Source organism: Engystomops pustulosus, chromosome 3 (assembly GCF_040894005.1).
Source record: "Engystomops pustulosus chromosome 3, aEngPut4.maternal, whole genome shotgun sequence".
NCBI classification, from domain to species: Eukaryota; Metazoa; Chordata; class Amphibia; order Anura; family Leptodactylidae; genus Engystomops; species Engystomops pustulosus.
In genome coordinates, this window is record NC_092413.1 from 164,788,818 (window position 1) to 164,803,547 (window position 14,730).

The window sequence follows — 14,730 nt, forward strand, 5'->3', positions numbered from 1 at the left end:
ACCGGCTTTCATGCGACAGAAATCGGGGGAGTGGGCCGACTGATTCGGACTGAGCGTAGGATTTAACATCTAAATTGTATCACATCCAATGCACTTACATATACTTTGAAGAAGATGGTGAACTCTGTCGGAACTGAGTAGGGAATCGATATTGGGTGCACAATGATAGTGAATCGAGGCACAGTACATTCCGGTCGGACAATGTTCCAGGGATGGGTAAGTAAATGTGCCCCCTTATATTTCCCAGCCCTTCCCCTCTGCTGTAATATCTGACCAGAAGCCATCTCCTGCTCTGAGAGGGAAGGGGCATTGCACAAAGTTCAGCTACAATCCTGGAATATGAAAACATTTTTAACACACACACAATCTTAGCTTCCTTAGGCTGGAGACACATATAAATGTTGTATTTCTGAGCCAAAGCCTAGAATGCTTTGAGAAGTAAAGGATATTACATTATTTGGAATTACCTTTTCCTTGTTAACCCACTTCTTGCTTTTGGTCAAAAAACGGAAACAAAATTTCTAATTAAAAACTGTAGGAGTGGTTTACCAGGCATGTCTGAGAGCAGAGTCAACTAATGTCAACTAATCTGAGCTCAACTTTGGGTTTATAAATGGCTGTGGGAAAATAATAGCTGAGCTCTGATTGGTCTGATAAATCTTACCCATTGGGGCACCTTTACTAAGGGTCCTGTGGCTGCGATTCCGTCAGGTTTTCCAGAATATTTCATTTTTGCGCTGTTTTGCTCTGAATTGCTCCGGGTTTTGGTGCACGTGATCGGATTGTGCCGCATGTGACAGAAATCCGGGGGCGTGGCGGTAGGACAACCCAAAGGATTCGGACAAACCGTGGAATTTAAAAAAAGAATTTTGTCGCAAGATCAGCACTTACATGCACCGGGCAGAAGAAGGTGAACTCCGGCAGACCTCGGCGCAGCAGCGACACCTGCTGGATATCGGGCGCACAACCTTAGTGAATCCCAGCAGACCCAAATCCTTGCAGGACAACGTGCCGGACAATTAACCCTTTCACGCACCTGGGCATAATAGTATGTCCATGTGGAAAGATACTTCAGGAAAAAAAGTTTAAATCATTAAAATATATTTAAAATATTAATAAATAAAATATAGGAACCTAAAATAATATATTCCCATAACAACACTTTATGAAGTATAAAAAATACAAATACACAAAGAATCCTGTCATATGTTGGTAAAAAGTGATAAAAAAAATGTTACACACTCCAAAATAAGACCACTACAAAAACAATTCTTGTTGCAAAAAATGAGCCCTTAACCAGATTTGTCATCCAAAAAATGTTAAAAAATCTGAAAAGATGGTGATGCTAAAATTAACAAGATTTTTTTCAAAGTACTTTTTATTCAGTAAAATTGGGAGAAAACTAAAGAAAATCCATATAAATGAGGTATTTTTGTAAACGTGGTCACCAAAAGAATAAAAAATTTTATGGTTATGGTAAACGGCAAAAAAAAATAAGCAAAAGAAACTTACCAAAAATTGATGATTTTAAATTCCTCTACTAACAAAGAGTAAATAAAATCTTTGTTGCAAGAATCTATATATTCCTTTAGGAGATTAAACCCTCTGAAAATTATTTTGAATGGCAGACAGGGGTTGATCATATACTGTTGTGGGACTTACCAATTTAATGCTCTCTGTCTTGTTGGATGGACATGGGCGTTCTAGCGGTGCTCCTGCTGTGACGCCATATGTCTCCGCCTGTGTAGGGGAGTTTTTGAGTGACGTAGGGGTTCCCTGTGATCCGCCCCTGGGCGGAGCTTAACTTTTAAATAGCCGAGAGCGAAACACATAGCTCGGCCATTCTAGTGCCAGCGTTGTGTTTGCGTGAGTCTCGCTTCACAAATCATAGTTAGTCTAGCTATCTAGCTGTGAAATATGCCAAAAATCTAAGTCTAGACAGTGAGTGTTGAGTGTTTGATGTAACCTTACACAACTCTGATGAACCGCTATACCAACTTGTAGCGAGGCAACGCGTTAGGTGTATCATAGGTGTTGTATGTATACCTATCAGTGGAAATATGCAGGTGCAAATTTTGCTGACATACAATCCTTCAGTATAGGTAATTTTGTAGTGGTTTGTTCCCCACGAAACAATTGTTATCACTGTATCAATTAGAGAGGGTTGTGTGGTTTCATATACACGATATAATACATGATACAAAAGTCTCCATTTGTACAAGTGGGAACATATCCATTTAGCTTGTATTCACACAGTTTGGGGCATCATTTTTTGTTGTAGCTTTTGCTCACATATTTTAACAGATCTAATAAAGAATTGGATTTTAATGTTCTTAAATGCACATCTGCTCTGGATGGCGACTCCTTCTATTCAATACCCGGCCGTGTGCCCATATAGCAGTTTACCACCACATATGGGGTATTGGCAAACTTAACTCATTTAATCCATTGTGAATTTTACTCACAAAATTAATGTGTTGTCCAAACATATTACAACGACTCAATTTTGTTTTAGCCCTTATAAAACACCTAAAGGGTTGACAAACTTCTTAAAAGTGCTTTTTCATACTTTGAGGGGTGCAGATCCCATAATGGCGTCATTTACCAGTCTTGATATTATTTAGGCCTCTAATATTCTAATAAAATACGTAGAATCTTAAAAAGCAGACATTTGGGAAATGTAAATTATGAATTAATTTGGGTACTATGGCTATCTGCTTCAAAAGTAGAGTATTTAGAACTTTGAAAATGGAGAATCTTTTGAAATCTTTGCCAAATTTCAGGTTTCTTTTTAAACTAAACACAAAAGATATAAATTTTAAACTAATTTGAAGTACAATGGGGGACATGTTTTATACTATCTGCGCCTAAAAAATGCTGAGATCTTTCGTTTTCTTTGGTGCAGAATTGTTGCAGATCATTTATAATGAGTTTGCGCAAGAAAGAACAGATGTTTCCGACTATTCTGACTCCTCCATCTTTTTTTGGCGCAAGTAGGCGTGGCCTAACTTTTTCACATTATCTGTCACATATATGTGTATTTTGTCAGCATTTTTAGGCTCAATTTTTGGCGCACAATAGGAAAAAAATGGGTTTTTTGAATCCGTTGGGTTTTCCGACGGCCACGCCCCCGATTACTGTCGCGTGAAAGCCGACCGATGCCGATGCGCCGCAATCTGACTGCGTGCGCCAAAATCCCGAGGCAATTCACCACAAATCAGAAACATTTGGGAAACCCGACGAAAATCAGCCCCAATAACTTAGACATATAAAACAAGAGCAAGAGCTTACAATCTATGAGGAAGAAAAGGTAATGAAAGAGGTAACAGTGCTTGTACAGTGGTCCTTTCCCATATTCCCTAATAGCACAGTGGGGCTTATTTACAAAAGGTTGTGAATCGCACTTCCATCGGACTGTTCATGGCTGTTCATGGCTTTGACAGGTATTTGACAGGGGTTTGTGCTGGGATTGTGTTGCACGTGATTGGATTGTGGAGCACCTGCAGATTCGTACTGAGCGCGGGATTTAACTTTCAAATTGTGTCGCAAGACAATGCACTTACATACATGGGGAAAAAGAAGGTGAACTACGGGGGACCTGAGCGGGAAGCGAAATAAGCAGGATATCGTGGGCACGATCTTAGTGAAGATTTCATTATTGTCTTACCGGGTAAGTAAATGTGCCCCCCCAGTGTGTTATCAGATTTATTCCAGGTCAAATATCACTGGTTCAAATTAAGGAGCAGCCATCAAGAAGATTTCCAGGAAATGGGCCGTGGGGTGTATGAATATTATAGCCCCTAAAGGTTTGTAATTCACTTCCTACATATGATACTTGAATTAATCTTCTTAGGGAATGGAGGATGTGGCCTTTCTGCCTGCAGTTTCAAGACCTTTGGAGGACCTTCGTTTTTGATCCAATGTTTTAAGATGGTGGCAATGTTTCAGACATATGCTAAAATATAGGCTCTATATCCATTGCTGGATAGGGTATTCAGATATCTCTTTTTCCATTTTCTTTCCAAAATAAAATGATAATCTGGGACTTTTGATTCATCATGAATTTACTCTTCAGCAGTAAATTTACTTGCCATTGATAGGACTAGTTTAGGCAACAGCATCACATGATAAACTCTTTTTTTATGTAAATGGATTGATGGTGATAGTAAATTGATTTATGCTGGCAGTAGTCATGTCTTGTAGAACCCTAGAAGACTGTAAATGTAGGTCACCTGGTCAGACCCTGAGTTCAGTGAGTAGCTACTTTTAAGTCTCCAAACAATCATACGTATTCTGTCACCGAAACAAGCTGATCCCTTAGGAAATTGGACAAAATAGAAAGAAAAGGGATTCATTAGAGGGGTTATTGGATTATCTTGCTCTAAGGCTAGAGATGCATATTTGCTTATCTATCCTTTATAGATTAGCTGCTTTTTATGTTCCAGTTCTTCAACACATAAATCTTAACTCTGGATTAGATACTTTTTGTCTTTGTTGAAGGAAAATAGTAAAAATCACTTTTGACATAAATCATACTAATTTACTGCGAGTATTTACTATTTTAAATTAGATCTGGCATGAACCGTGACTCCCTAATGCCAACGCTTAAACACAACGAATTTCTAAATTGGATCTGACAGAAGCCATGACTATTAAGTATTAGTATTTATAATGATGCCATTGAGGCCTGAAAACACAAATACAAATGAATATTTTAAGCATGGCTTAGCAACATCAATTCCTGTTATGTTCCCTTCTTGTTCATCCATGCAAATGGCAAGCAATGTACTAAAAATCTTGACATTCTGTTGGGAAAATTCCCTTGGGATAGGTTGCAGTTAAAATCACATTGTACAATTAAGGGAATGGACACATTTCCGTGCTTTCTGTCTTCGCAGCAAACATGTTTGGTTGCTAATGTGTGTGGATATTTCCACACTACTTCACATAAGACACCATTTTCAGAAGAAGAGACAAAGTTTGAGTCACTGTAAAAACACTTTTAATTCAATTGTTCTGACTAAAATAAAATAGAAGACAACAGTTCAGAGAAAAAAAATAATGTTTTTGTTGAACTTATCATAGTATAATAATTTATACGGTTGAAAAAAGACACTTGTCCATCAAGTTAAACCAAGGAAGAGAAGGAATTGGATGAGGAAGGGATTTAGGGGAAACAATTCTATATATCTTAACCATCCATGTTATTTAGGTGTAAAAAGGCATCTAGACCCTTCTTGAAGCTCTCTGCTGTCTCTTCCGTGACCAGTGCCTGAGGCAGGCTACTCCACAGATTGACCGTTCTCATAGTAAAAAAGCCCTGTCGCCTCTGGTGGTTAAACCTTTTTTTCTCCAGACGCAGACTTTGCCCCCTTGGAACAACTGGAACAACATTCTACAATATTTTTTGTATTGACCATTCATATATTTGTATATTCACATATATTATTTTATTTAAGTATAATATAAATGGATCATGTCACCTCTTTTTCTTTTCCAGACTAAATAAAACTAGTTGTTTTAATCTATCCTCATACCTGAGATCATCTATACCCCTTATCATTTTTGTGGCTCCTTGTTGTACCCTCTCCAGCTCTCAGTGCTGTAACTATTAAGGGTGTAGGTGCCCCCATGCCATGGTGCCTACAGGTGCCTACAGGTCCTTTCAAGGGGGTTATAACTATGACATTGCACATGAGGGCCCCGTTAGAGGTTTTAAGCTGTAGACCAAAATCCAAGCCTTTCAGCAGTTGATGAAACACAAATCCTATTTGCATGGTCAGGAAACAAAATGCTTAAGATGAGATGAGCGAGCACTAAAATGCTTGGGTGCTTGTTACTCGAGACGAACTTTTCCCGATGCTTGAGTGCTCGTCTCGAATAATGAACCCCATTGAAGTCAATGGGAGATTCAAGCATTTTTCAAGGGGACCAAGGGTCTGCACAGGGAAGCTTGTCCAAACACTTGGAAACCACAGGAAATGATGGAAACACCACAGAAATGGACAGGAAACGGCAGGGGCAGCATGTATGGACGCCTCTGAAGCTACTTAATCGCACCACAATGCCAATATTATGGGCAACAGCTAAACAATGACAGAGTTAACGAATGAGGCTAGATAGCATCTAAAACATAATTGACCCTGATACTATAGAAGACGGTATGCAGAGGTAGCGGCAGCAGCGGCAGGCTTGAGTGTGGCATGGCGGCATACCCCAAATGGACTCCAATGACCAATTTAAAAAATTCCTTTTGGCGAGGATAACGTGTAGCACTGTATGTATCAGTATTCTGCCTGGTTAAGGTGGCAGAGAGGAATCAAAGGAGGTAAGCAAGAAGTGATGTGAAATGTGAAATGATTTCCTATGTAAACAAAATGTTGACGGTATATTTAGTCGATAACACAGCATGGTGGCGAAATAGTGACCAAGTTCCATAACGTATCTGGTGAAACACCCGAAAAATGAGCCTGACAGGGACGACATGTGGAGGCAGCAATGGAGCCGACTTCCATGATTAAGAGCGACAGTATGGGGCATCCATATTGCGCTGCTATGATTGCAACTTCAGGTCTCCAGCATGGCGGCGACAGATGCGCCGAGTTCCATTATGTATCTGGTGAAACACCTAAAAATTCTGCCTGACACAGCTCTTTTAATAAGGGGATGATGTGCTGTATTTCCTCTCGCGCTCCAGCATCTGGGGTATAGACAGTTGAAAGTTGCGCATGGAGACATTGGTGGACGCTGTGGAGGTTCGGAGAAGAGAAATGGACAGGAAAAAGCAGGGGCAGTATGCATGGATGCCTCTGAGGCTGCCTAATCTCAGGATGGAGCTGGCGGTCCACTGCCAGGCGTGCTTTCGCCTGTCCAAGCCCCTGTCTCTCGGCTCCTCCCCACCCAAAATGGGCCTGGGGGCCAGAAGCGTTTACTTTGAAAAAATTATAATTTTCAAAGCAGGTGGGGTCGTTTGAATATTTCATCTAGGAATAATGGAATAGCATAGCGGTTCTATTTTTTATATTTTTTTCGGAAATGGTTCCATGATTAAGAGCAACAGTACGGGGCATCCATATTGCGCTGCTATGATTGCAACTTCAGGTCTCCAACATGGAGGTGACAGATGGGCCGAGTTCCATTATGTATCTGGTGAAACACCTGAAAATTCTGCCTGACACAGCTCGTTTGATAAGGGGATGATGTACTGTATTTCCTCTCGAGCTCCAGCGTCTGGGGTATAGACAGTTGAAAGTTGCGCATGGAGACATTGGTGGACGCTGTGGAGGATCGTGGAGGCGAAATGGACAGGAAACAGCAGGGGCAGTATGCATGGATGCCTCTGAGGCTGCCTAATCTCGGGATGGAGCTGGCGGTCCGCTGCCAGGCGTGCTTTCGCCTGTCCAAGCCCCTGTCTCTCGGCTCGCCCCACCCACAATGGGCAGGCGGGGGCTTCAAACAGCACTTCTAAGCACCTTTTGTATAAGATCAAGTGTAGTACTGTTCTTATAAGTAATTGGCTTGGTTATGGCGGGTGAGGGGAATGTAAACAGATGCGCAAGAAGCGCTGAAATAATGTCGGTAAATGATAAAAGTTTGCCAGTATATTTTGTGGATTACACAGTAGGGTGGCGACAAAGTTAACAAGTTTGATGTGGAAGCCATGAAAACAACCCAAAATTCTGCCTGACACAGCTCGTTTCCTAAGGGGACGATGTAAGGAGGCAGTAAGGTAGAAGGGGATTAAAGGTGCTGCAGTTAAAACTATGTTAGTTGAATCTTGAGATGGAGCTGGCGGTCCGCTGCCAGGCGAGTTTTCTCCTGACCAAGCCCCTGCCTCTAGGCTCCTCCCCACCCAAAATGTGCCTGGGGGCCAGAAGCGTTTACTTTTAAAAAATTATAATTTTCAAAGCAGACGGGGGCTACAAACAGCACTTCTAAGAACCTTTTGTATAAAATCAAGTGAAGTACTGTTCTTATAAGTAATTGGCTTGGTTATGGCGGGTGAGGGGAAAGTAAACAGATGCGCAAGAAGCGCTGAAATAATACCGGTAAATGTAAAAGTTTGGCAGTATATTTTGTGGATAACACAGCAGGGTGGTGACAAAGTTAACAAGTTTGATGTGGAAGCCATGAAAACAACCCAAAATTCTGCCTGACACAGCTCATTTGCTAATGGGACGATGTATGGTGGCAGCTATATGGACGACTTTGGGAGGCAGCTATGGAGATGATGTGTGGAGGTAGCAATGGAGATAACATGAGGAGGCAGCTATAAAGATGATGTGTGGAGGCTGCTATGGAGCCAATTAAATTTGGATAGTGCCTGTATTCGGTCCCAGCCTTCACCAAGTACACCCAATGTGCCGTCAGCGATATATAGTGGCCCTGCTCGGCAGCACTCGTCCATGTGTCCATGGTCAGGTGGACCTTGTCAGAAACGGCGTTGGTCAGGGCACGGATGATGTTGTCTGGGGACCGAATAACGAGGGGCGGCCGCCGCCATGAGGTTGCGAAAGGCCTCGGTCTCTACCAGCTTATAGGGCAGCATCTATAGGCTGAGTAATTTGGAGATGTGGACGTTGAGGTCTTTGGCGTGTGGGTGAGTTGCACTGTATTTCCTCTTGCGCTTCAGCATCTGGGGTATAGAGAGCTGGACGCTGCGCATGGAGACATTGGTGGCTGCTGTGGAGGATTGTGGAGGCGAAGGTGTGGTTTTCGCATGGGAGGTGTTTGGGCCGGGGTCCTGGGAAGGGGGCTGACTAGCAGAGGCAGCAGATGACACAGAGGAAGGAGCAGTGGTGTGCCCGGCCGAAGGTGAACGGCCTTGGTTCCATTGCGCATACTGGTGGTGGTTAAGCTGGTAGTGGTGGAACCCCTGCTGATCCTGGTGTGGCACAGGATGCACACCACAGTTCGTCGGTCATCTGGTTTTTCTTTAAAGAACCTCCAGACTTCCGAAAATCTAGCCCTCGCCACGGGAGATTTACTACGTGAAACATTTGGCGCTGGTGCACCAGCTCTGGCCCTGCATCTCAGTCTGGCCCCACCCCTGCCTCTTCCAACCTGTTCTTGTCGAGGACTCGCCTCCATCTCAGAAACACTGTGTTCACCCGGCCTATCAACCCAGCTTGGGTCTGTCATCTCATCATCCTCCGATCCCTCAGTCTGCTCCCCGCTTGGACTTCCTGCTCTGACAACAACTTCACCACTGTCTGACAACCGTGTCTCCTCTTCGTCCGACACCTCTTTACACACTTCTTCCACTACGTCAACAGTGTCATCATCACCCACAGACTGAGACCGGTGGAAAACCTGGGCATCGGGAAAGAGCTCAGCAGAAACCGGACAAGTGTTTTGTGACTGTGGGAAGGGTCCAGAAAACAGTTCCTCAGAGTATGCAGGTTCAATTGCCAAATTTTGCTGGGAGGGGGCAGACTGGGGGGAAGGAGGCTGAGGTGGAGGAGCTGGAGGATTGCTGATTTTGGTGACATGGGTGGACTGTGTGGAAGACTGACTGGTGGACAAATGACTAGAAGCATTGTCTGCAATCCACAACATCACCTGTTCACACTGTTTTGGCCTCAACAGTGCTCTACCACGAGTCCCAGTAACTTGAGACATGAACCTAGGGAGTGTAGCTCTGCGGCATTCCCCTACGCCCTCATCAGCAGGTGGTGTCTCACCCCGCCCAGGACCATGGCCTCTGACCCCTGCAGTAGTTGGATGCCCATGTCCTTGTCCTCTTCCCCTACCCCTAGCCCTCGGGTTCAACATTTTCAAAATTAAAGTGTAAACTGTTAATTTTTTTTTGTGTTTTTGCGTGTTTTTTTGTTTTTGTGGGTTTTTTTAACAAAACAATCAGAAGAAATCACACAGCAACCACAGAAGATGATGATGATTGCTATGGCTAGTTTCTAACCCACACAACTGGATTTTGTGGTGTGCCTGTCACTTTAAGTTTTGAAAAAAAAAAATCGGCAGACTTTGCCTAATTCAATCAAACCCCTAATAAATTGTCCCACTAAGGTGTTTGAGATAAATATGTGTGTCACTAAGAGCTAAATAGAACGTTTGCAAGTCTCCCTGCAAATTCGTCACAATATGGTACTAGCTACACTACTAGTGCCAGCAAGCCCAGCCACAAGCAAAGAAAAAAAAATATTCTAGCCCTAACAAGGGGCTAGTCTATTCTAGGGTCACCTGATCAGGCCAGCCAACCACTGCTATCAAGGTGTAAGTGTACCACATGATGCTGGGTGGAGTCCAGAGTCTTTTGGCTTGTGACAGGCTCTGTTTCTGGCCGCCAAAAATCAAAACGGCGGGAGATGCCATTTTCTCGAGCACGCGAAATATTCGTCCGAGCAACGAGCAGTGTGTTTGCTCATCTCTACTCTAGATCTCTAATTATTTAGCTGTAGTGCATCACTCAGATTTCACACAAACTTCAATGAAAAAGGCGCAGTAAAATTCTGTATTAAAATTCACGGCAAAACTCATAGAAGCTTGCATGTTTTTTTTTTTATAAATAGACTTCCATTACATGCATTACTTTCATGTTTGACTATTGTGAGGTGGATAATGCTGTTTAAAATTAAATTAGGAAATTAATTAAGAACTGGTGCATATGCGCTAGTTTTTATATTTCCCTGCTGGCATGCCTCATGCAGAGTATGCATAAATTTTTGGAGGAAGCTGTAACTGAACTTTGCAAAGCGAGAGCCAAAGAGTAAAAGATCTGGAGACAATCTATATGGAGAAGTGGGCCAAAAGTCCTCCTGCAATGTGTGAAAACTTGGTCAAGAACTGCAAGAAATTTTAACACCAAAAAATAACTTTAAAATGGGGATGGTAAAAGCTAGAGGGCTGAAAAATGTTGGGAATAACAGGGAAGTTTCCCTTCCCAAAATGGGCTTGGGAAAGTACTTAAAATAATAACATAAAATAATAAAAAAAGAAAGAATTTTAAAGAGATTATTTAACAAAATGCTGTGAGGGGCAGCAAGAAATATGTAATAATTACCATTTTCAAGGCTGAAAGACAATGATAGTTTTGTGGATGAGAGGGTAGTCACAAAGCCCTAGATATCCGGCAGAAGATGCAGACAAGTGCAAAGGTACATTAGCTAGCCCATACGCGAAGCACCAACAGGACATGAAGAAAATAAGGCACTGTGCAATGCCATTAGTTGTGAGGTGCAAATAATAACTGATACATGGACAAGCATGGGCAGGAGGGTTACAGCTCTTTGAATGCATTTATGTAGTGGTGGTTTAATCATAGGCAGAAATTGATGTAGTGCATATATTTCCACCACCTAAGATTGCCAGATTCTGCCTCATTGATTCTTCTTCTCCTGCCACCTCATCCTGTGAGCATCAGGTCAGCCCCTCCAGTTTTAGCATAGCCATGGGGAACAGACCATGCTGGAAAAAAAATTAAACCTATGGAATGCTGTTTATTTTCACACCCAAAATGGTAATCCTGCTCCCAGGAATCCAGTTAGATTGCCTGGCTGGAGCCCTGGTTACATAATGGCAAAAAACTGTTGTATTTCTTATTCGTAGCTGTTCAGCCGGCAGACAGGGACTCCTTGCATCATATTTCTCTATGATACAACAACTTCTGTTCACTGCACTGTGCACGGCCGATGAGATCTGGGACACAGGTCCATAATTTACAGGCCACACATTTACAGGCCAAACTATACATTTTCTTTACCTCCTCAAAAAGAAATGGATTTAATAAAAAAAACTAAATTATACACTTTATTTAATTTAATTTGCAGATTAGGGGAGCGCCGATGGGGGCTCGTTTTTCTCCCTCATTGGCAAACCTATTTATGTCCTGGTGGGAGGAGGAGTTCATTTATTCAGAATTGAATCCATTTTTGGGTGCATTGCCTGGTACGGGCGATACATCGACGATATACTTCTTGTATGGTCGGGAGGTGTGTCGTCCGTGCCAGGTTTTGCAACCATTTCAATACCAATAATGTTAATTTGAGTTTTACATTTGATTCCAACAAAAATGAGGTAGCCTTTTTGGACCTCATGTTGACAGGATGTGCATCAGAAAAAAGAGTTAGAACAACTTTATTCAGGAAGGAAACGGCAGGGAACACAGTTTTGAGTGCCAGTAGCAGCCATACAGCACATACACTGAAGGCTATACCCGTGGGCGAGTTCTTTAGACTTAGAAGAGCATGTACAGATTAGACAGATTTTTTAAATCAAGCCAAAATCCTTAGCCAGAGATTAATGTTTAGGAATTATCCCAAGTGGTCCATTGATAGGGCGTTCAACATCGCCATATCGAGAGACCGACGGAGCCTTCTGGAATCTAATAATAATAAAAACAGAACTAGTATGAAAAGGTTTCAATCCTCTAAGGTTACTTTTTCAACACAGTATAGTATATTGATTTTCCTCATATAATAAGAATTTTAAAAAAAGAACCTCTCTATTCTTTATCAGGATGACAAGTTGAACTCAATACTTGAACCTGGTTGAATACAAGGGGTTTTTACCGTTGTGGTTCTGTACACTGTAATGTATGTCGATATGCCAAACAGACAGTTTCCTTACCACTCGGTAACAGTGTCAGACCACAATCGATAAAAACCTTTATCAATTGTGATTCCACATTTATAGTCTATATGATTAGATGTGAAACCTGTAATATGTCCTATGTAGGATGTTCCACTAGAAAATTAAAGACACGGATTGCGGAACATCTACTGGACTGCTCCAAAAGCATTGAAACCAGTATGTCGGGAGCGTCCAGACATTTTGCTACTGTCCACACAGGAGATGTTTCCTCTTTCCGTTTCTTTGGTTTAGAGAAAATCTATAGAGGCAAGAGGGGAGGTGACACACGTAGAGTCCTCTTAAAACGTGAGGCATTTTGGATTTTAAGATTGGGGACAAGGGCCCCTTTAGGTCTGAATCTAAGATCGGATCTCTCTTTCTTCTATTAGTACACACATTCATCCTACTTTTCTGATCCCCTTCATGGGAAAACAAACATCTTAACGAACATCTTAAATCCATTCACTCCTTTTCTTCATCTTCATCTGTTCATCTGTTTTATATAAAGAGATTTTGCTGTATATTTTCCTGCATGTTATATCCTCCGATATGCTTTTCACATACTTTCATGCTCCGATATGCTGTTTGCATATATTTTTTCATGTATTTTGTTCTTCAACATTATCCTCATATTGAGAATTACCTCTGCAATCAGAAAGTAATGTTTCTTGTTATACAATGTTGCAACATTAATATATTGTTTATTTAGGTGACCACATCCCTGGGATGACGCCACGGGAAGTACACACCCCTTGTGACACTCTTTCGCCACGTGGGTGCACACACCTCCTTTACGGTGATTGGTAGTTTATGGTTTTAAATGTTTTACCTGTTTAGTAGAATATATGCCATGACTAAGAGCACGGACGTGCTAGAAACGCGTAGGCGATATCTCTACCACCTGTGATGTTTTAAAGAAACCCGAATAAAGATTTACATTGTTTTAAGGATGTGTCGCGTTTGCTCACCTTTTTGAAGCTTATGAATCCTGTCCGCAGTCCAAGCGGCACCACGCGACTGCACTCCTACACGTGCCAGCTATACGTGTTTGGAAGAACCTCCCGGTGTGGATTTCCCTTAAAGAAGTGTGACGAGTGGGTGAGCTGCATAAAAACTTTTTTTCTACTTGCTTATTTATTTAATTGGTACTCATATGTGGATTCTAAACATGTTAGATTTTTGCTTGAAGTTATGAAAAGCTAATTTTCTGGAAGAGTTGATAGAGAAAACTATAATTCTAATATAACAATACGATGCCCCAAATTCTTATAAATAAATTTATAATCTTCTTTCTACAGCATATGGTGACTAAACCCACCCTAAGGAAAAAAGAATAACATCCTTAACCTCTCTTTGTGTTATCCTTTTATTTAACGGTAATACTTTCAGAAGTCAGAGCTGACAGCTGATGCTCGGTTAATCAGTGAATTACATTAGGCTGAAGAGGAATCCTGCTAGCAGTCATTTAACTCCTGGAGTTTGCAGCTATATTGATGATACAGTGTAATATGAAAAAATATATGTTTTGTGTAATCCTGCAAAATCCCTCAGCACTTCTAAGGGGAACAAAACCTAAAATATTGCAACACTTTTGACAGTCATTTGTCAAGTTAAAATATTTGTCATGGAAGCAATTTCTTGTCCTCACACACTAAAGGGGAAGGGGGTATGATGTGGCACTTGTAATTTACACTGGGATGTTAGCTAGTGGTTCAAGGGGTTAAACTGTCTCTACATTCGTGAAAGTGAAATAAAACTTTGTTGACCAGCTTCTAGCTCCTCTACTTGCGCACAAAAAATTGCACCAAAAAAGTGCAAGTGGATCCTAGAGGCACAAAAAAAGTGTTGGGATTACCAATCTGCGCCCAATTTTAGTGACTAAAAAAAAGAAAAGGTGTGAGTGTTGGAAAAGGACCAATGTTGAGGCACTAACACTAACAGTATTTTGGGGAGAGTGTTAGGGATAGCAGCAGGTTAACACTGTTAGAGACCTTAGATGACGGGACAATCAAGAACGTAAGATGTATGTGTGGGGAACTCCACAGTTAGGAAAGTGGCTGAAGAGGAGACATGGTGATGCGGGGCGTAATGGAGAAGATACATTATATACATTATATATTGGTACTGCATTTTCCCTAGCCC